The 25,577-nt window shown below is 42.9% G+C and overlaps 1 protein-coding gene across 1 annotated transcript in view; it reads right to left on the bottom strand.

The window, feature by feature from the left end:
• The window catches only part of nrg2b (neuregulin 2b), a gene marked incomplete at both ends in the record, with an annotated part of 53,529 nt that overhangs the window by 15,302 nt on the left and 12,650 nt on the right, over positions 1-25,577 (bottom strand).

Below are 25,577 nucleotides of genomic sequence, written 5' to 3'. Positions count from 1 at the left end.
GTTGGTTGTGCTCGGGTGTGCCTCAAGAATCCATTTTAGGTCCCCTGTAGTTTAATATCCATGTCAACAACATTGGGAGACATATTGAAACAGCTTATGTAATTGTTTATGCGGATGACACTGTTCTCTATTCAAGTGGCAGCAGTTTGACACTGTTCTCTATTCAAGTGGCAGCAGTTTGACACTGTTCTCTATTCAAGTGGCAGCAGTTTGACACTGTTCTCTATTCAAGTGGCAGCAGTTTGACACTGTTCTCTATTCAAGTGGCAGCAGTTTGACACTGTTCTCTATTCAAGTGGCAGCAGTTTGACACTGTTCTCTATTCATGTGGCAGCAATTTGACACTGTTCTCTATTCTAGTGGCAGCAGTTTGACACTGTTCTCTATTCTAGTGGCAGCAATTTGACACTGTTCTCTATTCAAGTGGCAGCAGTTTGACACTGTTCTCTATTCAAGTGGCAGCAGTTTGACACTGTTCTCTATTCTAGTGGCAGCAGTTTGACACTGTTCTATATTCTAGTGGCAGCAGTTTGACACTGTTCTCTAGTGGCAGCAGTTTGACACTGTTCTCTATTCAAGTGGCAGCAGTTTGACACTGTTCTCTATTCAAGTGGCAGCAGTTTGACACTGTTCTATATTCTAGTGGCAGCAGTTTGACACTGTTCTCTATTCAAGTGGCAGCAGTTTGACACTGTTCTCTATTCTAGTGGCAGCAGTTTGACACTGTTCTCTATTCTAGTGGCAGCAGTTTGACACTGTTCTCTATTCAAGTGGCAGCAGTTTGACTTTGGCTTTTGAAAAAGCTCAAACAGCTTTCAACATCATTCAACAGAATCTGTACGATTTGAAGCTTGTTCTGAATTCCTCTAAAATACAATGCATGGGATATTCCAATACTAAACACTCTGAAAACCATGTAATTACTACCTTGGAAGGACATTCTATAGAGCAAGTCAAAACTTACAATCATCTGGAAGTTTGGGTGGATGAGAAGTTGAGCTTCACCACCCATCTAGAGAAACTCAAGCTGCATATTGGGTTTACAGTTTTTCTCAGTCGCTTTGGTGCATTTCTTAGATCAAAAGTGCAATTCTTGATACTACTTGTACAAATTCCAAATCATCTAGTCACTTGTGCACATCATTAAAGCAATTTCTTATTCCTTTGAACAAATTGCAATTGCTTTTGTACATATTGCAATTGATAATGTACAAGTGTCAGCTTTTTTCCACATTTTCAATTGCTCATGTCATGTTGATCAAAATATAGTAGATGGTTCTCTGTTGAATAGTCTTACCCCTCAAAACATCTAGGCATTAGTTCCTTGCATAAGCCATTACATGCAAAATTGTTGAACTATTTGTCATAAACTGTCAAGCATAGTTTTACACATTTCTATTAGACCTTTTGTACAAAAACTAAATTGCTGAATCGTGCAGGTGAAATTAACCCTCACTCATGAAGGAATGTAAAGTGTTAGTTCAACCAACAATCAACCAGTTGTCTAAATTGCTCAAAGGTGCATCTCATGAAGAATCAATTGGCAAGCATATATAGACAGACCACAACACAGAGTTGCAATTTTCCAATAATGGATGGACCAGGAAACGAACAGGGTCAACAGCCAAGAGGAGGAAGAAGAGGAGCAAGGATGCGTGGTGGAAGGCAAAACAGAGGAAGAGGCAGAAGAGGACATAGGCGCATATCTGATGACATAAGGGCCACTATTGTAGACCATGTTGTCAATCATGGCCTTACAATGGCTGAGGCGGGTCGAAGGGTGCAGCCGAATATTGGGAGATCAACCGTGTCCTCAATAGTACAAACGTTTCGAAGAGAGAACAGGTATGTCCACCAATGTACAGTGCACTGTTACTGTTTATAAGCAGTATACTGTATACTTCCTACAATGCTTCATATTACAGTAGTCCACTTGTATTTCACAGCATACAGAAATATACTCTATACAGATACATACTGCACCTTACATGCACCCACCTGTATGTTTTACAGTAAAATGTGTGTTCGCATAGTTTTTGTCTATGTGAAAGTGTGCGATGCATCACTGCATTTTTCCACACATAGGACTGCAAGATTACCTCAAACCGGTGGCAGAGGACGCCTTTTCACACCTCAACAGGAGGAGGCTATTTGCACCATGGTCCGAGCAAACAATGCCATGAGACTCAGGGAAATACAAAGGACCATTATAGAAGACAACGATGTCTTTGAAAACATCCATACGGTTAGCATCTCAACCATCGACAGGGTGCTGCATAGAAACCAGATGAGTATGAAACAGCTGTACCGTGTACCATTCCAAAGGAATGAGGACAGAGTTAAGGAGCTACGGTACCAGTATGTACAGGTAAAACATATATCTATGTAACTACTTTACAGCAACATTTTATAGTGTTACATAGTACAGTAAGCATAAACTGCACACATTTCCATTGCTGTGGAAGGAACATGCAATATATGTACATTTTATGTCACTCTTCCTTACCAAAACAAATTCAACTGTGTGTTCTGGGATATAGCATATAATGGAGTTGGAATCAAGTGAACCCTCTCACAACTTTGTATACGTGGATGAGGCTGGCTTCAACCTGACCAAATGCAGAAGGCGGGGTCGGAATATCATCGGTCACAGAGCTACTGTGGATTTGCCAGGCCAACGGGGAGGAAATATCACCATGTGTGCTGCTATTTCGGAGCATGGTGTCCTAACCCATATCCCCCTTTTAGGGCCATACAACACCCAGCATCTACTCAACTTTTTAGAGACTCTCTACAGGGCTCTCATCCCTGATGATGAGAGGGGTCTGTTTAGAGAGGATTTGCCAAAGTATGTGGTCATTTGTGATAATGTGAGTTTCCATCGATCAAACATCATAAGGCAATGGTTTGTGACCCACCCGAGGATGCTCATAGAATTCCTCCCACCTTATTCACCATTCCTTAACCCAATTGAGGAGTTCTTTTCAGCATGGAGGTGGAAGGTGTACGATCGTCAGCCACACACACAGATGACCCTGCTGGCTGCAATGGATGCAGCATGTGAGGACACCACAGTAGACGCCTGCAGAGGATGGATAAGGCATTCCAAAAGATTCTTTCCACGTTGCATTGGAAGGGAAAATATCCGGTGTGATGTGGATGAGAATATGTGGGCTGACAGACAGGAACGTCTGGATGTGTAGAGACAGCACTAGAACAGTGCTGTGGGCAAAGTTGTGCCTTAGGGGTGGTTTCCTGTGTTTCTTTCTAATTTAGTTTTTTTTCCTTTGTGCCCCTTGGGTTGTCCAGTCTCTTTCAATCAACAACCCACATACAGTAATATGTAAATAGTACTGTTGAAATTGATATATGCCATAGAAGTGCAGCCTTGTGCATTTTCAATACAGTAACTGTCATCCAAACTGTAGCCTAAGTTTACATCAGGTAATACTGTCAAAGTACACAGTTCCATTGACAACATGCCTAAACATTTTGACAACCTTGTTCGTGAACAATGACTCAATGACTTATCATTCTGATGACACTGACATGATCATTGGCATGAATATTTACTTTTGAGAGATGTACTAAGGATTTTTAGTGACTGACTAGCTTTAGAAACATATCTATTGTATATTGCAGTTTGTACAAATTGTTCTGAGAAATGCACTTATTATTTTGCACATGTTAGGGATGATGTGAAAAATGCACCAAAGCGACTGAGAAAAACTGTAATACCGGCACAAAGTTTTTGCAGCCAGAAAAGAGTTGATTCGATTGACTGATTCGTGTTGGACTATGGTGATACTATTTCTGTGCGAGCCTCAAGCTCTACACTGAAGGCTCTTGACTCTGTGTATCATGCAGCCCTTCATTTTGTCACCAATCAGAGACATCTAACTCACCATTGTGATCTCTACAGTGCTTTCAGGTGGACATCACAGGCGGTACATTCTTATTTATAAGGCCATTTTAGGAAAACTGCCATTTTATCTATCCTCTCTTCTAGCTCGAAATGAAAACACATACAAGCTCAGGTTTCAATCTTGTTTCATGCTCGAAAATTAGAACCGAGCATGGACAAAAGATTCTTTCATTACTCAGCCCCCAGGTCTTTTAATTCCCTCCAAGCCAACCTAAAACTCCAGGACCTGGTGTCCCTCGAGGAGTTCAAAGGACAAATAGAGATGTAGTTGTTTCTAGTTTTAACCTGGTGTCACTAGTTTGAATTGCCTTATGTAAGGAAGCAAGTCGTTTTACTTCACACACAAATCAAATAACATTTTATTTGTCACATGCGCCGAATCCAACAGGTGTAGAACTTACCGTGAAATGCTTACTTACAAGCCCTTTAACAACAAAGCAGTTTTAAGAAAAATAAGAGTTGAGAAAATATTTCCTAAATAAACTAAAGTAAAAAAATAAAAGAGTAACAATAAAATAACAATAACGAGGCTATATACAGGGGGGGTACCGGTACCGAGTCAATGTGCGGCAGTACAGGTTAGTCAAGGTAATTGAGGTAATAAGAACATGTAGATAGGCGTAAAGTGACTATGCATAGATAACAAACAGCGAGTAGCAGCAGCGTAAAAAAGGGGGGGGGGGGGGTCAATGCAAATAGTCCGGGTAGACATTTGATTGGCTGTTCAGGAGTCTTATGGCTTGGGGGTAGAAGCTTTTAAGAAGCCTTTTGGACCTAGATGTGGCACTCCGGTACCGCTTGCTGTTCGGTAGCAGAGAGAACAGTCTATGACTAAGGTGGCTGGAGTCTTTGGCAATTTTTAGGGCCTTCCTCTGACACCGCCTGGTATAGAGGTCCTGGATGGCAGGAAGCTTGGCCCCAGTGATGTACTGGGCCGTACACACTACCCTCTGTAGCGCCTTGCAGTCGAAGGTCGAGCAGTTGCCATACCAGGCGTTGATGCAACCAGTCAGGATGCTCTCGATAGTGCAGCTGTAGAACTTTTTGAGGATCTGAGGACCCATGCCAAATCTTTTCAGTCTCCTGAGGGGGAATAGGCTTTGTCGTGCCCTCTTCACGACTGTCTTGGTGTGTTTGGACCATGATAGTTTGTTGGTGATGTGGACACCAAGGACTTGAAGCTCTCAACATGCTCCACTACAGCCCTGTCGATGAGAATGGGGGCGTGCTTGGCCCTCCTTTTCCTGTAGTCCACGATCATCTCCTTTGTCTTGATCACGTTGAGGGAGAGGTTGTTGTCCTGGCACCACACTGCCAGGTCTCTGACCTCCTCCCTATAGGCTGTCTCATCGTTGTCGGTGATCAGGCCTACCACCGTTGTGTTGTCGGCAAACTTAATGATGGTGTTGCAGTCGTACTTGGCCACGCAGTCATGGGTGAACAGGGAGTACAGGAGTGGACTAAGCACGCACTCCTGAGGTGCCCCCGTGTTGAGGATCAGCTTGGCAGATGTATTGTTACCTACCCTTAGCACCTGGGGGCGGCCCGTCAGGAAGTCCAGGATCCAGTTGCAGAGGGAAGTGTTCAGTCCCAGGGCCCTGAGCTTAGTGATGAGCTTTGAGGTCACTATGGCGTTGAACGGTGAGCTGTAGTCAATTAACAGCATTCTCACGTAGGTGTTCCTTTTGTCCAGGTGGGAAAGTGCAGTGTGGAGTGCAATAGAGATTGCATCATCTGTCGATCTGTTGAGGTGGTATGCGAATTGGAGTGGGTCTAGGGTTTCTGGGATGATGGTGTTGATGTGAGTGAGCCTTTCAAAGCACTTCATGGCTACAGACGTGAGTGCTACGGGTCGGTAGTCATTTAGGCAGGTTACCTTGGTGTTCTTGGGCACAGGGACTATGGTGGTCTGTTTGAAACATGTAGGTATTACACACTCGGTCAGGGACAGGTTGAAAATGTCTGTGAAGGGACTTGCCAGTTGATCAGCGCATGCTCTGAGTACACGTCCTGGTAATCCGTCTGGCCCTGTGGCCTTGTTAATGTTGACCTGTTTAAAGGTCTTACTCACATCGGCTACGGAGAATGTGATCACACAGTCGTCTGGAACAGCTGGTGCTCTCATGCATGCTTCAGTGTTGCTTGCCTCGAAGCGTGCATATAAATAATTTCGCTCGTCTGGTAGGCTCGTGTCACTGGGCAACTCGCGGCTGGGCTTCCCTTTGTAGTCCGTAATAGTTTTCAGGCCCTGCCACATCCGACAAGCTTCGGTGCTGGTGTAGTAGGGTCCAATCTTAGTCCTGTATTGATGCTTTGCCTGTTTGATGGTTCGTCAGAGGGAATAGCAGGATTTCTTAAAAGTGTCCGGATTTAAGTCCTTGAAAGCGGCAGCTCTACCTTTCAGCTCAGTGCGGATGTTGCCTGTAATCCATGGCTTCTGGTTGGGGTATGTTCGTATGGTCACTGTGGGGACGACGTCATCGATGCACTTATTGATGAAGCCGGTGACTTATGTGCTATACTCCTCAATGCCATCGGATGAATCCCGTCCAGTCTGTGCTAGCAAAACAGTCTTGTAGCTTAGCATCTGCATCTTCTGACCACTTCCATATTGAGCGAGTCACTGGTACTTCCTGCTTTAGTTTTTACTTCTAAGCAGGAATCAGGAGGATAGAATTATGGTCAGATTTGCCAAATGGAGGGCGAGGGAGAGCTTTGTACGCGTCTCTGTGTGTGGAGTAAAGGTGGTCTAGAGTTTTTTTCCTCTGGTTGCACATGTGACATGCTGGTAGAAATGAGGTAAAACAGATTTAAGTTTCCCTGCATTAAAGTCCCCGGCCACTAGGAGCGCCGCCTCTGGATTAACATTTTCTTGTTTACTTATGGCCTTATACAGCTCATTGAGTGAGGTCTTAGTGGCAGCATCGGTTTGTGTTGGTAAATAGACAGCTACGAAAAATATAGATGAAAACTCTCTTGGTAAATAGTGTGGTCTACAGCTTATCATTAGATACTCTACCTCAGGCGAGCAAAACCTTGAGACTTCCTTAATATTAGATTTCGCGCACCAGCTGTTATTGACAAATAGACACAGACCGCCACTCCTTGTCTTACCGGAGGCAGCTGTTCTGTTTTGCCGATGCCACACACATGCCTGCACTCGCACACACACATCCACTGTTTGTTTGCTGTTGTATTTGTGCTGTTGCTAGTGTCTTCTGTCTGTATTGTCCATTTGGTCTTACAGAGTTTTTACAATGTTATTTTAATCCCCCATCCCCACAGGAGGTATTTTGCCTCTTGCCAGGCCATCATTGTAAATAATAGTTTGTTCTTAACTGACTTGCCTGGTTAAATAAAGGTTTACATTTTTTTTGTCATGGCTCTTTGTAGTGCTGTGCATTTCCCAGCATCTGTTCTGGACTTGGGGACTGTGAAGAGACCCCTAGTGGCATGTCTCGTGGAGTATGTATGGGTGTCTGAGCTGTGTGTTAGCTGTTTGAACAGACAGTTCGATGCTTTCAACACGTCAATAACTCTCACAAAGACAAGTAGTGATGCAGTCAATCTCTGTTCTGGGCCATTTGCCTATGTACTTCTTTGTGGCACTTGACCATATAACCATGTAGCAGTAGTCCAGGTGTGATTAAACTAGGGCCTGTAGGGCTTATTTTGTTGATTGTGATGTCAAGAAAGCAGAGCAGCGCATCATCACGGACAAACCTCTTCCCATCTTAGCTACCGTTGCATCAATATGTTTTGACCATGTCAGTTTACAATCTAGGGCAGGGCTCTCCAACCCTGTTCCTGAAGAGCTACAGTCCTGTAGGTTTTCACTCCAACCCTAATCAAGCGCACCTGATTCCAATAATTAGCTGGTTGATAAGATGAATCAGGTTAGTTACAACTGTGGTTGGAGTGAAAACCTACAGGATGGTAGCTCTCTATGAACAGGGTTGGAGAGCCCTGATCTAGAGTTACACCAAGCAGTTTAGTCTCCTGAACTTGCTTAATTTACACATTATTCATTAGGGCAGGGTTCTTCAATTCCGGACCTGGAGGGCCGAAACACTTCTGTTTTTTATTTCTACCTGGTAGTTAATTGCACTCACCTGGTGTCCCAGGTCTGAATTAGCCCCTGATTACAAGAAGAGGATGAAAAACAGAGGTGTTTCGGCCCTCCAGGCCCAGAATTGAAGAACCCTGTATTAGGGTTTACCGAATGATTATTCCCAAATACAATGCTTTTAGTTTTTGATATATTGAGAACTAGATTATTACTTGCCACCCATTCTAAAACTGACTGCAGCTCTTTGTTAAGTGTTGCATTGATTTAATTGCCTGTGGTAGCTGATGTGCATAATGTTGAGTTATCAGTGTACATAGACACACAGGCTTTACTCAATGCTAATGGTAGGTCATTAGTAAAAATTGAAAAAGGAAGGGTCCAAAACAGCTACCTTGAGGTATGCCAAACTCTACCTGGTTTATGTTAGAGAGGCTTCCATTAAAGAACAACATCTGTGTTCTGTTAGATAGGTAACTCTGGAAGCACGATACGGCAGAGGATGTGAAGCCTTTTTCAGCTGCAGACTATGATCGGTAATGTCAAAAGCTGCTTTTGATGTCTAACAAAACAGCTCCCACAATCTTCTTATTATCAATTTCTTTCAGCCAGTCATCAGTCATTTGTGTTAGTGCCGAGAGATAGAGGGAAAAGTTAGAAACAAGGCCTGAGGACTATTATGTACCATTTTTGCATGTGTGTTTGTGTGTGTGTGTGTATGTGTGTGTGTGTGCATGTGCACACGTGGAGAGCGAATGAGTGCTATGGTAATTGAGCTCAATTTATTACCCAATAGCCCCCCAGGTGAACCCTGAGCCCAGTTCGCTTTGTGACCTGGGCACTTGACCCTTTACTAATCGATTCTCTGTCCAAACCACCTCCGTTACAGAGCAGCTCAGTATTACTGTATGTGACTTCATACACCAACACTGGACTGAATCCTGGAGAGTCAGTGTTTTCGCCTTTCACATTTCTTTGTCTCATAAAAAAGAGAGGGCCAAATTCTGAGGAGTTAAAGCTATATTAGCTAGCCTCTGAGGTAGAGCTTTGATATGGAGTGCTGTGTTCTCCAACCTCGCTCTGCCATAAACTGGCACAGTGTGAATCTCTGGAGACCCTCGCTATCTTCTCCTTAAAAACTATAACAGCCTGCAACACTGACATGAGCCAGAGCAGGGGAGCACAGAGGAAATCCACTGACATGAGCCAGAGCAGGGGAGCACAAAGGAAATCCAAACAAAATCAGCAACATAGTGCTTGAATAGCTGCCACACACTGGCATACACACACAGACATACACACAAAAACATACATACACACACACAGAGACATACACACACACACACACACAGGCATACACAAACACAGGCATACACACACACACACAGGCATACACACACACAAACACACACGCACACACAGTCCATCGATAGGTCACGGTTGGATAATTGTGAAAAAAATCAAGAGCAAACCCTGCAATTATACTGCCCTCCTTATTGCATCACCATCTTGCCTGCTCCACTCTCTCCATAATGATCCTGTCTCTATACTATCCTCTCCATAACTATCCCCTCTCTCTCTATACTATCCTCTTCATAATGACCCCCTCTCTCTCTATACTACCCTCTCCATAATGATCCTCTCTCTCTCTATACTATCCTCTGAATAATGATCCCCTCTCTCTATACTACCCTCTCCATAATGATCCTCTCTCTCTCTATACTACCCTCTCCATAATGATCCCCTCTCTCTCTATACTACCCTCTCCATGATTATCCTCTCTCTCTCTCTATACTACCCTCTCCATAATGATCCTCTCTCTATACTAACCTCTCCATAATGACCCTCTCTCTATACTACCCTCTCCATAATGAACCTCTCTCTCTATATACTACCCTCTCCATAATGATCCCCTCTCTCTCTATATTACCCTCTCCATAATGATCCTCTCTCTCTCTATACTACCCTCTCCATAATGATCCTCTCTCTATACTACCCTCTCCATAATGATTGTATCGCTATACTACCCTCTCCATAATGATCCTCTCTCTCTCTATACTACACTCTCCATAATGATCCTCTCTCTATACTACCCTCTCCATAATTATTCTCTCTCTATACTACCCTCTCCATAATGATGATCCTCTCTCTATACTACCCTCTCCATAATGATCCTCTCTTTATATTACCATCTCCATAATGATCCTATCTCTATACTACCCTCTCCATAATGATTCTCTCTCTATACTACCCTATCCATAATGATGATCCTCTCTCTATACTACCCTCTCCATAATGATCCTCTCTCTATACTACCCTCTCCATAATGATCCTCTCTCTATACTACCCTCTCCATAATGATCCCCTCTCTCTCTATACTACCCTCTCCATAATGATCCCCTCTCTCTCTATACTACCCTATCCATAATGAGCCTCTCTCTATTCTACCCTCTCCACAATGATCCCCTCTCTCTCTATACTACCCTCTCTATAATGATCCTCTCTCTATACTACCCTCTCCATAATGATCCTCTCTCTATACTACCCTCTCCATAATGATTCTCTCTATACTACACTCTCCATAATGATGATCCTGTCTCTATACTAACCTCTCCATAATGATTCCCCCTCTCTCTATACTACCCTCTCCATATTGATCATCTCTCTCTCTATACTACCCTCTCCATAATGATCCCCTCTCTCTCTATACTACTCTCTCCATAATGATCCCCTCTCTCTCTCTACTACCCTATCCATAATGAGCCTCTCTCTATACTACCCTCTCCATAATGATTATCTCTCTATTCTACCCTCTCCATAATGATCCCCTCTCTCTCTATACTACCCTCTCTATAATGATCATCTCTCTATACTACCCTCTCCATAATGATCCTCTCTCTATACCACCCTCTCCATAATGATTCTCTCTATACTACACTCTCCATAATGACGATCCTGTCTCTATACTACCCTCTCCATAATGATCCCCCCTCTCTCTATACTACCCTCTCCATAATGACCCCCTCTCTCTCTATACTACCCTCTCCATAATAATACCCCTCTCTCTTTGTACTACCCTCTCCTAATGATACCCTCTCTCTCTATACTACCCTCTCCATAATGAACCTCTCTCTATACTGCCCTCTCCATAATGATCCTCTCTCTATACTACCCTCTCCATAATGAATCTCTCTCTATACTACCCTCTCCATAATGATCCCCTCTCTCTCTCTATACTACCCTCTCTATAATGATCCTCTCTCTATACTACCCTCTCCATAATGATCCTCTCTCTATACTACCCTCTCCATAATGATTATCTCTATACTACACTCTCCATAATGATGATCCTGTCTCTATACTAACCTCTCCATAATGATCCCCCCTCTCTCTATCCTACCCTCTCCATAATGATCATCTATCTTTCTATACTACCCTCTCCATAATGATCCTCTCTCTATAAAACGCTCTCCATAATGATCCCTTCTCTCTCTATTCTACCCTCTCCATAATAATACCCCTCTCTCTCTGTACTACCCTCTCCTAATGATACCGTCTCTCTCTATACTACCCTCTCCATAATGATCTCCTCTCTATACTACCCTCTCCATAATGATCCTCTCTCTATACTACCCTCTCCATAATGACCCACTCTCTCTCTACACTAACCTCTCCATAATGATCCTCTCTCTATACTACCCTCTCCATAATGAACCTCTCTCTATACTACCCTCTCCATAATGAACCCCTCTCTCTATACTACCCTCTCCATAATGATCCTCTCTCTCTATATACTACCCTCTCCATAATTATCCTCTCTCTCTCTATACTACCCTCTCCATAATGATCCTCTTTCTATACTACCCTCTCCATAATGATCCCCTCTCTCTCTAAACTACCCTCTCCATAATGATCCTCTCTCTATACTACCTTTGCCATAATAACCCTCTCTCTATACTAACCTCTCCATAATGATCCTCTCTCTATACTACCCTCTCCATAATAATCCTCTCTCTCTATACTACCCTCTCCATAATGATCCCCTCTCTCTCTATACTACCCTCTACATAATGATCCTCTCTCTATACTACCCACTCCATAATTATCACCACTCTCTCTATACTACCCTCTCCATAATGATCCACTCTCTCTATACTACCCTCTCTATAATGAACCCCTCTCTATACTACCCTCTCCATAATGATCCCCTCGCTCTATATACTTATCTCTCTATAATGATCCTCTCTCTACACTACCCTCTCCATAATGGTCCTCTCTCTCTCTATACTACCCTCTCTATAATGATCCTCTCTCTCTATACTACCCTTTCCATAATGATCATCTCTCTCTCTACACTACCCTCTCCATAATGATTCCCTCTCTCTCTATACTACCCTCTCCATAATGAGCCTCTCTCTATACTAACCTCTCTATAATGATCCTCTATCTCTATATTCTACCCTCTCCATAATGATCCCCTCTCTCTCTATACTACCCTCTCCATAATGAGCCTCTCTCTATACTAAACTCTCCATAATGATCCTCTCTCTCTATACTACTCTCTCCATAATAATCCTCTCTCTCTCTACACTACCCTCTCCATAATGATCCTCTCTCTATACTATCCTCTATAATGATTCTCTCTCTATACTAAACTCTCCATAATGATCCTCTCTCTCTATACTACTCTCTCCATTATAAACCTCTCTCTCTCTACACTACCCTCTCCATAATGATCCTCTCTCTATACTACCCTCTCCATAATGATCCCCTCTCTCTCTATACTACCCTCTCTATAATGAAGCTCTCTCTATACTACCCTCTCCATAATGATCCCCTGGCTCGCTATACTTATCTCTCTTTAATGATCCTCTCTCTACACTACCCTCTCCATAATGGTCCCGTTTCTCTCTATACTACCCTCTCTATAAATATCCTCTCTCTCTATACTACCCTTTCCATAATGATCCCCTCTCTCTCTATACTACCCTCTCCATAATGATCCCCTCTCTCTCTATACTACACTCTCTATAATGAAACTCTCTCTATACTACCCTCTCCATAATGACCCCCTCTCTCTCTATACTACCCTCTCCATAATGATCCCCTCTCTCTATACTACCCTCTCCATAATGATCCCCTCTCTCTCTATACTACCCTCTCCATAATGATTATCTCTCTATACTACCCTCTCCATATTGATCCTCTCTCTATACTACCCTCTCCATAATGATTCTCTCTCTATACTACCCTCTCCATAATGATGATCATCTCTCTATACTACCCTCTCCATAATTATCCTCTCTCTATACTACCCTCTCCATAATGATCTTCTCTCTATGTTACCCTCTCCATAATAATCCCCTCTCTCTCTATACTACCCTCTCCATAAGGATCCCCCCTCTCTCTATACTACCCTCTCCACAATGATCCCCTCTCTCTATACTACCCTCTCTATAATGATCCTCTCTCTATACTACCCTCTCCATAATGATCCTCTCTCTATACTACCCTCTCCATAATGATTCTCTCTATACTACACTCTCCATAATGATGATCCTGTCTCTATACTAACCTCTCCATAATGATTCCCCCTCTCTCTATACTACCCTCTCCATATTGATCATCTCTCTCTCTATACTACCCTCTCCATAATGATCCCCTCTCTCTCTATACTACTCTCTCCATAATGATCCCCTCTCTCTCTATACTACCCTATCCATAATGAGCCTCTCTCTATACTACCCTCTCCATAATGATTATCTCTCTATTCTACCCTCTCCATAATGATCCCCTCTCTCTCTATACTACCCTCTCTATAATGATCATCTCTCTATACTACCCTCTCCATAATGATCCTCTCTCTATACCACCCTCTCCATAATGATTCTCTCTATACTACACTCTCCATAATGACGATCCTGTCTCTATACTACCCTCTCCATAATGATCCCCCCTCTCTCTATACTACCCTCTCCATAATGACCCCCTCTCTCTCTATACTACCCTCTCCATAATAATACCCCTCTCTCTTTGTACTACCCTCTCCTAATGATACCCTCTCTCTCTATACTACCCTCTCCATAATGAACCTCTCTCTATACTGCCCTCTCCATAATGATCCTCTCTCTATACTACCCTCTCCATAATGAATCTCTCTCTATACTACCCTCTCCATAATGATCCCCTCTCTCTCTCTATACTACCCTCTCTATAATGATCCTCTCTCTATACTACCCTCTCCATAATGATCCTCTCTCTATACTACCCTCTCCATAATGATTCTCTCTATACTACACTCTCCATAATGATGATCCTGTCTCTATACTAACCTCTCCATAATGATTCCCCCTCTCTCTATACTACCCTCTCCATATTGATCATCTCTCTCTCTATACTACCCTCTCCATAATGATCCCCTCTCTCTCTATACTACTCTCTCCATAATGATCCCCTCTCTCTCTATACTACCCTATCCATAATGAGCCTCTCTCTATACTACCCTCTCCATAATGATTATCTCTCTATTCTACCCTCTCCATAATGATCCCCTCTCTCTCTATACTACCCTCTCCATAATAATACCCCTCTCTCTTTGTACTACCCTCTCCTAATGATACCCTCTCTCTCTATACTACCCTCTCCATAATGAACCTCTCTCTATACTGCCCTCTCCATAATGATCCTCTTTCTATACTACCCTCTCCATAATGAATCTCTCTCTATACTACCCTCTCTATAATGATCCTCTCTCTATACTACCCTCTCCATAATGATCCCCCCTCTCTCTATACTACCCTCTCCATAATACCCCTCTCTCTCTGTACTACCCTCTCCTAATGATACCGTCTCTCTCTATACTACCCTCTCCATAATGATCCCCTCTCTATAGTACCCTCTCCATAATGATCCTCTCTCTATACTACCCTCTCCATAATGACCCACTCTCTCCCTACACTAACCTCTCCATAATGATCCTCTCTCTATACTACCCTCTCCATAATGAACCTCTCTCTATACTAGCCTCTCCATAATGATTCCCTCTCTCTCTATACTACCCTCTCCATAATGAGCCTCTCTCTATACTAACCTCTCTATAATGATCCTCTATCTCTATATTCTATCCTCTCCATAATGATCCCCTCTCTCTCTATACTACCCTCTCCATAATGAGCCTCTCTCTATACTAAACTTTCCATAATGATCCTCTCTCTCTATACTACTCTCTCCATAATAATCCTCTCTCTCTCTACACTACCCTCTCCATAATGATCCTCTCTCTATACTATCCTCTATAATGATTCTCTCTCTATACTAAACTCTCCATAATGATCCTCTCTCTCTATACTACTCTCTCCATTATAACCCTCTCTCTCTCTACACTACCCTCTCCATAATGATCCTCTCTCTATACTACCCTCTCCATAATGATCCCCTCTCTCTCTATACTACCCTCTCTATAATGAAGCTCTCTCTATACTACCCTCTCCATAATGATCCCCTGGCTCGCTATACTTATCTCTCTATAATGATCCTCTCTCTACACTACCCTCTCCATAATGGTCCCGTTTCTCTCTATACTACCCTCTCTATAAATATCCTCTCTCTCTATACTACCCTTTCCATAATGATCCCCTCTCTCTCTATACTACCCTCTCCATAATGATCCCCTCTCTCTCTATACTACACTCTCTATAATGAAACTCTCTCTATACTACCCTCTCCATAATGACCCCCTCTCTCTCTATACTACCCTCTCCATAATGATCCCCTCTCTCTATACTACCCTCTCCATAATGATCCCCTCTCTCTCTATACTACCCTCTCCATAATGATTATCTCTCTATACTACCCTCTCCATATTGATCCTCTCTCTATACTACCCTCTCCATAATGATTCTCTCTCTATACTACCCTCTCCATAATGATGATCATCTCTCTATACTACCCTCTCCATAATTATCCTCTCTCTATACTACCCTCTCCATAATGATCTTCTCTCTATGTTACCCTCTCCATAATAATCCCCTCTCTCTCTATACTACCCTCTCCATAAGGATCCCCCCTCTCTCTATACTACCCTCTCCACAATGATCCCCTCTCTCTATACTACCCTCTCTATAATGAACCTCTCTCTATACTACCCTCTCCATAATGACCCCCTCTGTCTCTGTACTACCCGCTCCTAATGATCCCCCCTCTCTCTATACTACCCTCTCCATAATTATCCCCTCTCTATACTACCCTCTCCATAATAATCCTCTCTCTATACTACCCTCTATATAATGATCCCATCTCTCTCTATACTACCCTCTCCATACAAATCCTCTCTCTATACTACCCTCTCCATAATGATCCTCTCTCTATACTACCCTCTCCATAATGATCCCCCCTCTCTACACTACCCTCTCCATAATGATCCTCTCTCTATACTACCCTCTCCATAATGATCGTCTCTCTTTCTATACTACCGTCTACATAATGATCCTCTCTCTATACTACCCTCTCAATAATGATGCTCTCTCTATACTACGCTCTCCATAATGATCCCCCCTCTCTCTATACTACCCTCTCCATAATGGTTCTCTATATACTACCCTCTCCATAATGATCCTCTCTCTATACTACCCTCTCCATAATGATGATCCTCTCTCTATACTACCCTCTCCATAATGATAATCTCTCTATACTACCCTCTCCATAATCATACTCTCTCTATACTACCCTCTCCATAATGATCTCCTCTCTCTCTATACTACCCTCTCCATAATGATCCTCTCTCTATACTACCCTCTCCATAATGATCCTCTCTCTATACTACCCTCTCCATAATGATCCTCTCTCTATACTACCCTCTCCATGAAGATCCCCTCTCTCTCTATACTACCCTCACTATCATGACTATCTCTCTATACTACCCTCTCCATAATGATCCTCTCTCTATACTACCCTCTCCATAATGATCCTCTCTCTATACTACCCTCGCCATAATGATCCTCTCTCTATACTACCCTCTCCATAATGATCCTCTCTCTATACTACCCTCTTCATAATGATCCTCTCTCTCTCTATACTACCCTCTCCATAATTATCCTCTCTCTATGTTACCCTCTCCATAATGATCCCCTCTCTCTCTATACTACCCTCTCCATAATGATCCCCTCTCTCTATACTACCCACTCCATAATGATCCCCTCTCTCTCTGTACTACCCTCTCCTAATGATCCTCTCACTCTCTAAACTACCCTCTCCATAATGATCCTCTCTCTATACTACCCTCTCCATAATGAGCCTCTCTCTATATACTATTCTCACCATAACGATCACCTCTCTCTCTATACTACCCTCTCCATAATGATCCTCTCTCTCTATACTACCATCTCCATAATGATCCTCTCTCTATACTACCTTCTCCATAATGATCCTCTCTCTCTATGCTACCCTCTCCATAATGATGACCCTCTCTCTATACTACCCTCTCCATAATGATCCTCTCTCTATATTACTCTTTCCATAATGATCTTCTCTCTATTCTACCCTCTCCATAATGATTCTCTCTCTATACTACCCTCTCCATAATGATGATCCTCTCTCTATACTACCCTCTCCATAATGATCCTATCTCAATACTACCCTCTCCATAATAAACCTCTCTCTATGCTACCCTCTCCATAATGATCCCCTCTCTCTCTATACTACCCTCTCCATAATGATTCTCTCTCTATACTACCCTCTCCATAATGATGAACCTCTCTCTATACTACCCTCTCCATAATGATCCTCTCTCTATACTACCCTCTCCATAATAAACCTCTCTCTATGCTACCCTCTCCATAATGATCCCCTCTCTCTCTATACTACCCTCTCCATAATGATCCTCTCTCTATATTACTCTCTTCATAATGATCCTCTCTCTATATATAATACCCTCTCCATAATGATCCTCTCTCTCTATACTACCCTCTCCATAATGAGCCCCTCTCTCTCTCTATACTACCCTCTCCATAATGTTCCTCTCTCTATATTAACCTCTCCATAATGATCCTCTCTCTATACTACCCTCTCCATAATGATCCCCTCTCTCTCTATACTACCCTCTCCATAATGATCGCCTCTCTCTCTATACTACCCTCTCCATAATGATCCTCTCTCTATACTACCCTCTCCATAATGATCCCCTCTCTCTCTATACTACCCTCTCTATAATGATCCTCTTTCTATAAAACCCTCTCCATAATGATGAACCTCTCTCTATACTACCCTCTCCATAATGATCCTCTCTATACTACCCTCTCCATAATGAACCTCTCTCTATACTAACTTCTCCATAATGATCCCCTCTCTCTCTATACTACCCTATCCCTAATGATCCTCTCTCTATACTACCCTCTCCATAATGATCCCCTCTCTCTCTATACTACCCTTTCTATAATGATCCTCTCTCTATACTACCCTCTCCATAATTATTCTCTCTCTATACTACCCTCTCCATAATGATCCCCTCTCGCTCTATACTACCCTCTCCATAATGATCGCCTCTCTCTCTATACTACCCTCTCCATAATGATCCTCTCTCTATACTACCCTCTCCATAATGATCCCCTCTCTCTCTATACTACCCTCTCTATAATGATCCTCTTTCTATACCACCCTCTCCATAATGATGAACCTCTCTCTATACTACCCTCTCCATAATGATCCTCTCTATACTACCCTCTCCATAATGAACCTCTCTCTATACTAACTTCTCCATAATGATCCCCTCTCTCTCTATACTACCCTATCCCTAATGATCCTCTCTCTATACTACCCTCTCCATAATGATCCCCTCTCTCTCTATACTACCCTTTCCATAATGATCCTCTCTCTATACTACCCTCTCCATAATTATTCTCTCTCTATACTACCCTCTCCATAATGATCCCCTCTCTCTCTATACTACCCTCTCCTAATGATCCCCTCTCTCTCTATACTACCCTCTCCATAATGATCCCCCCTCTATCTATACTACCCTCTCAATAATGACTCTCTCTATACTACCCTCTCCATAATGATCCTCTCTCTATGTTACCCTCTCCATAATGACCCCCTCTCTCTCTATACTACCCTCTCCATAATGATCCTCTCTCTATTTTACCCTCTCCATAATGATCCCCTCTCTCTCAATACTACCTTCTCCATAATGATCCTCTCTCTATATTACTCTTTCCATAATGATCCCCTCTCTCTCTATACTACCCTCACCTATTATGATCCCCTCTCTCTATATTGTACCCTCTCCATAATGATCTCGCTCTATACTACCCTCTCCATAATGAGCCCCTCTCTCTCTCTATACTACCCTTTCCATAATGAGCCTCTCCTATAATACCATCTCCATAATGATGACCCTCTCTCTATACTACCCTCCCCATAATGATCCCCTCTCTCTATACTACCCACTCCATAATGATCCCCTCTCTCTCTGTACTACCCTCTCCTAATGATCCTCTCACTCTCTAAACTACCCTCTCCATAATGATCCTCTCTCTATACTACCCTCTCCATAATGAGCCTCTCTCTATATACTATTCTCACCATAACGATCACCTCTCTCTCTATACTACCCTCTCCATAATGATCCTCTCTCTCTATACTACCATCTCCATAATGATCCTCTCTCTATACTACCTTCTCCATAATGATCCTCTCTCTCTATGCTACCCTCTCCATAATGATGACCCTCTCTCTATACTACCCTCTCCATAATTATCCTCTCTCTATACTACCCTCTCCATAATTATCTTCTCTCTATTCTACCCTCTCCATAATGATTCTCTCTCTATACTACCCTCTCCATAATGATGATCCTCTCTCTATACTACCCTCTCCATAATGATCCTATCTCAATACTACCCTCTCCATAATAAACCTCTCTCTATGTTACCCTCTCCATAATGATCCCCTCTCTCTCTATACTACCCTCTCCATAATGATCCTCTCTCTATATTACTCTCTCCATAATGATCCTATCTCAATACTACCCTCTCCATAATAAACCTCTCTCTATGTTACCCTCTCCATAATGATCCCCTCTCTCTCTATACTACCCTCTCCATAATGATCCTCTCTCTATATTACTCTCTCCATAATGATCCCCTCTCTCTCTATACTACCCTCTCTATAATGATCCTCTTTCTATACTACCCTCTCCATAATGAGCCTCTCTCTATACTACCCTCTCCATAATGAGCCTCTCTCTCTATACTACCATCTCCATAATGATCCTCTCTCTATACTACCTTCTCCACAATGATCCTCTCTCTCTATGCTACCTTCTCCATAATGATCTCCTCTCTCTCTATACTACCCTCTTCATAATGATCCTCTCTCTCTATATAATACCCTCTCCATAATGATCCTCTCTCTCTATACTACCCTCTCCATAATGATCCTCTCTCTATTCTACCCTCTCCATAATGATCCACTCTCTATATTAACCTCTCCATAATGATCCTCTCTCTATACTACCCTCTCCATAATGATCCGCTCTCTCTCTATACTACCCTCTCCATAATGATCGCCTCTCTCTCTATACTACCCTCTCCATAATGATCCTCTCTCTTTACTACCCTCTCCATAATGATCCCCTCTCTCTCTATACTACCCTCTCTATAATGATCCTCTTTCTATACCACCCTCTCCATAATGATGAACCTCTCTCTATACTACCCTCTCCATAATGATCCTCTCTATACTACCCTCTCCATAATGATCCTCTCTCTATGTTACCCTCTCCATAATGATCCCCTCTCTCTCTATACTACCCTCTCCATAATGATCCTCTCTCTATTTTACCCTCTCCATAATGATCCCCTCTCTCTCTATACTACCTTCTCCATAATGATCCCCTCTCTCTCTATACTACCCTCTCAATAATGACTCTCTCTATACTACCCTCTCCATAATGATCCTCTCTCTATGTTACCCTCTCCATAATGATCCCCACTCTCTCTATACTACCCTCTCCATAATGATCCTCTCTCTATTTTACCCTCTCCATAATGATCCCCTCTCTCTCTATACTACCTTCTCCATAATGATCCCCTCTCTCTCTATACTACCCTATCCCTAATGATCCTCTCTCTATACTACCCTCTCCATAATGATCCCCTCTCTCTCTATACTACCCTTTCCATAATGATCCTCTCTCTATACTACCCTCTCCATAATTATTCTCTCTCTATACTACCCTCTCCATAATGATCCCCTCTCTCTCTATACTACCCTCTCCTAATGATCCCCTCTCTCTCTATACTACCCTCTCCATAATGATCCCCCCTCTCTCTATACTACCCTCTCAATAATGACTCTCTCTATACTACCCTCTCCATAATGATCCTCTCTCTATACTAACCTCTCCATAATGATCCCCTCTCTCTCTATACTACCCTTTCCATAATGATCCCCTCTCTCTCTATACTATCCTCTCCATAATGATCCCCTCTCTCTCTATACTAACCTCTCCATAATGATCCCCTCTCTCTCTATACTACCCTCTCCATAATGATCCTCTCTCTCTCTATAATATCCTCTCCATAATGATCCCCTCTCTATACTATCCTCTCCATAATGATCCTCTCTATACTACCCTCTCCATAATGGTCCTCTCTCTATACTACCCTCTCCATAATGAACCTCTCTCTATATACCCTCTCCATAACGATCCCCCCTCTCTCTATACTACCCTCTCAATAATGACTCTCTCTATACTACCCTCTCCATAATGATCCTCTCTCTATACTAACCTCTCCATAATGATCCCCTCTCTCTCTATACTACCCTTTCCATAATGATCCTCTCTCTCTCTATACTATCCTCTCCATAATGATCCCCTCTTTCTCTATACTAACCTCTCCATAATGATCCCCTCTTTCTCTATACTACCCTCTCCATAATGATCCTCTCTCTCTCTATACTATCCTCTCCATAATGATCCCCTCTCTATACTATCCTCTCCATAATGATCCTCTCTATACTACCCTCTCCATAATGGTCCTCTCTCTATACTACCCTCTCCATAATGAACCTCTCTCTATATACCCTCTTCATAATGATCCTCTCTCTCTCTATACTACCCTCTCCATAATTATCCTCTCTCTCTCTATACTGCCCTCTCCATAATGATCCTCTCTCTATACTACCCTCTCCATAATGATCCCCTCTCTCTCTATACTACCCTCTCCATAATGATCCCCTCTCTCTCTGTACTACCCTCTCCATAATGATCCCCTCTCTCTCTATACTACCCTTTCCATAATGATCCTCTCTCTATACTACCCTCTCAATAATGATCCCCTCTCTCTCTATACTACCCTCTCTATAATGATCCTCTCTCTATACTACCCTCTCCATAGTGATCCTCTCTCTATACTACCCTCTTCATAATCATTATCTCTCTATACTACCCTCTCCATAATGATCCTCTCTCTATATACTACCCTCTCCATAATGATCATCTCTCTATACTACCCTCTCCATAATGATCCTCTCTCTATACTACCCTCTCCATAATGATCCCCTCTCTCTCTATACTACCTTCTCCATAATGATCCTCTCTCTATACTACCCTCTCCATAATGAGCCTCTCTCTATACTACCCTCTCCATAATGATCCCCCTCTCTCTATACTACCCTCTCCATAATGATCCCCTCTCCCTCTATACTACCCTCTCCATAATGATAATATCTCTCTCTATACTACCCTCTCCATAATGATCCTCTCTCTCTATACTACCCTCTCCATAATGATCCTCTTTCGATATACTACCCTCTCCATAATGATCCTCTCTCTATATTCTACCCTCTCCACATTGATCCCCTCTCTCTTTATACTACCCTCTCCATAATGATCCCCCCTCTCTCTATACTACCCTCTCAATAATGACTCTCTCTATACTACCCTCTCCATAATGATCCTCTCTCTATACTAACCTCTCCATAATGATCCCCTCTCTCTCTATACTACCCTATCCATAATGATCCTCTCTCTCTCTATACTATCCTCTCCATATTGATCCCCTCTCTCTCTATACTACCCTCTCATAATGATCCTCTCTCTATACTACCCTCTCCACATTGATCCCCTCTCTCTCTATACTACCCTCTCCATAATGATCCTCTCTCTATACTACCCTCTCCACATTGATCCCCTCTCTATACTAACCTATCCATAATGATCCCCTCTCTCTCTATACTACCCTCTCCACATTGATCCCCTCTCTCTCTATACTACCCTCTCCATAATGATCCCCCCTCTCTCTATACGACCCTCTCAATAATTTCTCTCTCTCTATACTAACCTCTCCATAATGATTCTCTCTCTATACTAACCTCTCCATAATGATCCCCTATCTCTCTATACTACCCTCTCCATAATGATCCCCTATCTCTCTATACTACCCTCTCCATAATGATCTTCTCTCTCTATACTTCCCTCTCAATATTGACTCTCTCTCTATACTACCCTCTCCATAATGATCTTCTCTCTATATACTACCCTCTCCATAATGATGATCTCTCTATACTACCCTCTCCATAATGATCCTCTCTCTATACTCACCTCTCCATAATGATCCTCTCTCTATATTACCCTCTCTATAATTATCCTCTCTCTATATAATACCATCTCTCCTTAAACTGAGCATCTCTCTCCCCATATAATGTCCTCTCCCCTTCTCTATGACAATGAATCAAAGACATCTGGGCAATATTACATACACACACTGTACACACATGCACACATACACCTGGCACTGACACCATACATCTTACACACACCACAGGCACTGAGCAAGCCACAACAACACCTCCAGCATATTACACATGCATCTTGATTTTACAGACCTGTGTGTATGTGTGTGTGTGTATATGTGTGTTTGTGTGTGTGATGCTGAAATTGCTGAGCCAACCCTTCTGTATCACTGAGTGATCTGAGGATTCCGCCATTAGAACACTGGGGCAGGGCCCAGCCGGAATAGAACACAGTTGGACCAATCGCATATGACCAGTACTCCACTGGCCAATCAGACGTGACCAGCACTCACAGGCTTCCATCAGCGGGTCCTTCTCTCAAGGTCAGCTGACGCTAACACTGCCTCCCCTCTCCTCCCTCCACTCCTCCCCATCTCCTCTCCCACTCTGCTTCTGTCCCTCCAGAGAGGCATCAACTAAATTGATCAGATTTTTTGCTAAGCTTCATTCAATAACAGAGAGTGATATGAAAGCCATATCAATTAGAGCTGTTAACAGCATGGTGTGTGTCACAGCGCCAAGCCAACTCATGGTGAAGAACACAGCACATGGACATATGGAGGGAGGGGATCTGTAGACCGGGGTGTGAAGGTGATACCACAGTACATTCATCAAATCTACATGTCCTGTGTGAAACAGAATGTCAGTGCTGTGTGTGTGTGTGGGGTGAATGTGTGAACATATGTGAGTGTTGCGTTCTGCTATGTATCTGTGTGTGTGTGTGTGTGTGTGTGTGTGTGTGTATGTGTGTGTGTGTATATGTGTGTGTGTCTGTGTGTGTGTGTGTGTTCATGTATGAAAGAGAGAAGCACTTCTATCTCAGTCTCAGATCGGTGTGATTTCTGCAGTGCAAAGCTGTCACCATGGAAACCAGAGAGGGAGAGGGAGTGAGAGAGAGAGAGGGAGAGAGAGGCAGAGGGAGAGCGAGGGAGGCAAGAGAAGGAGAGAGAGAGATGCGTATTTGCAGTCCTGCTCTTGAATGATACACTGGCAGAATAGGCCTGTAGATCTGGAGCACATAAAAGAGCTAACCTCTGTACAGACAGTAGCAAACCTGAGTGGATGAAAGCCTGTACCCGAGTGTGAATAAGGGTGTGTGTGTTTGAGTGTGTGTGTGTGTTTGAGTGTGTTTGAGTGTGTGTGTTTGAGTGTGTGTGTGTGTGTGTGTTTGAGTGTGTGTGTTTGAGTGTGTGTGTGTGTTTGAGTGTGTATGTGTGTGTTTGAGTGTGTGTGTTTGAGTGTGTGTGTGTGTTTGAGTGTGTGTGTGTGTGTTTGAGTGTGTGTGTGTGTGTTTGAGTGTGTGTGTGTGTGTGTGTGTTTGAGTGTGTGTGTGTGTGTGTTTGAGTGTGTGTGTGTGTTTGAGTGTGTGTGTTTGAGTGTGTGTGTGTGTGTGTTTGAGTGTGTGTGTTTGAGTGTGTGTGTGTGTTTGAGTGTGTGTGTGTGTGTTTGAGTGTGTGTGTGTGTGTGTTTGAGTGTGTGTGTGTGTGTGTGTTTGAGTGTGTGTGTGTGTGTGTGTTTGAGTGTGTGTGTGTGTTTGAGTGTGTTTGAGTGTGTGTGTTTGAGTGTGTGTGTGTGTTTGAGTGTGTGTGTGTGTGTGTGTGTTTGAGTGTGTATGTGTGTGTTTGAGTGTGTGTGTTTGAGTGTGTGTGTGTGTGTTTGAGTGTGTGTGTGTGTGTGTTTGAGTGTGTGTGTGTGTGTGTGTGTTTGAGTGTGTGTGTGTGTGTGTTTGAGTGTGTGTGTGTGTGTGTTTGAGTGTGTGTGTGTGTGTGTGTTTGAGTGTGTGTGTGTGTGTGT

The sequence above is a fragment of the Coregonus lavaretus genome, assembly GCF_964263955.1.
Source record: "Coregonus lavaretus genome assembly, chromosome: 32".
Taxonomy (NCBI): domain Eukaryota; kingdom Metazoa; phylum Chordata; class Actinopteri; order Salmoniformes; family Salmonidae; genus Coregonus; species Coregonus lavaretus.
The sequence above is the reverse complement of the archived record's forward strand: the minus strand, read 5'-3'. Positions and strand labels throughout refer to the sequence as shown.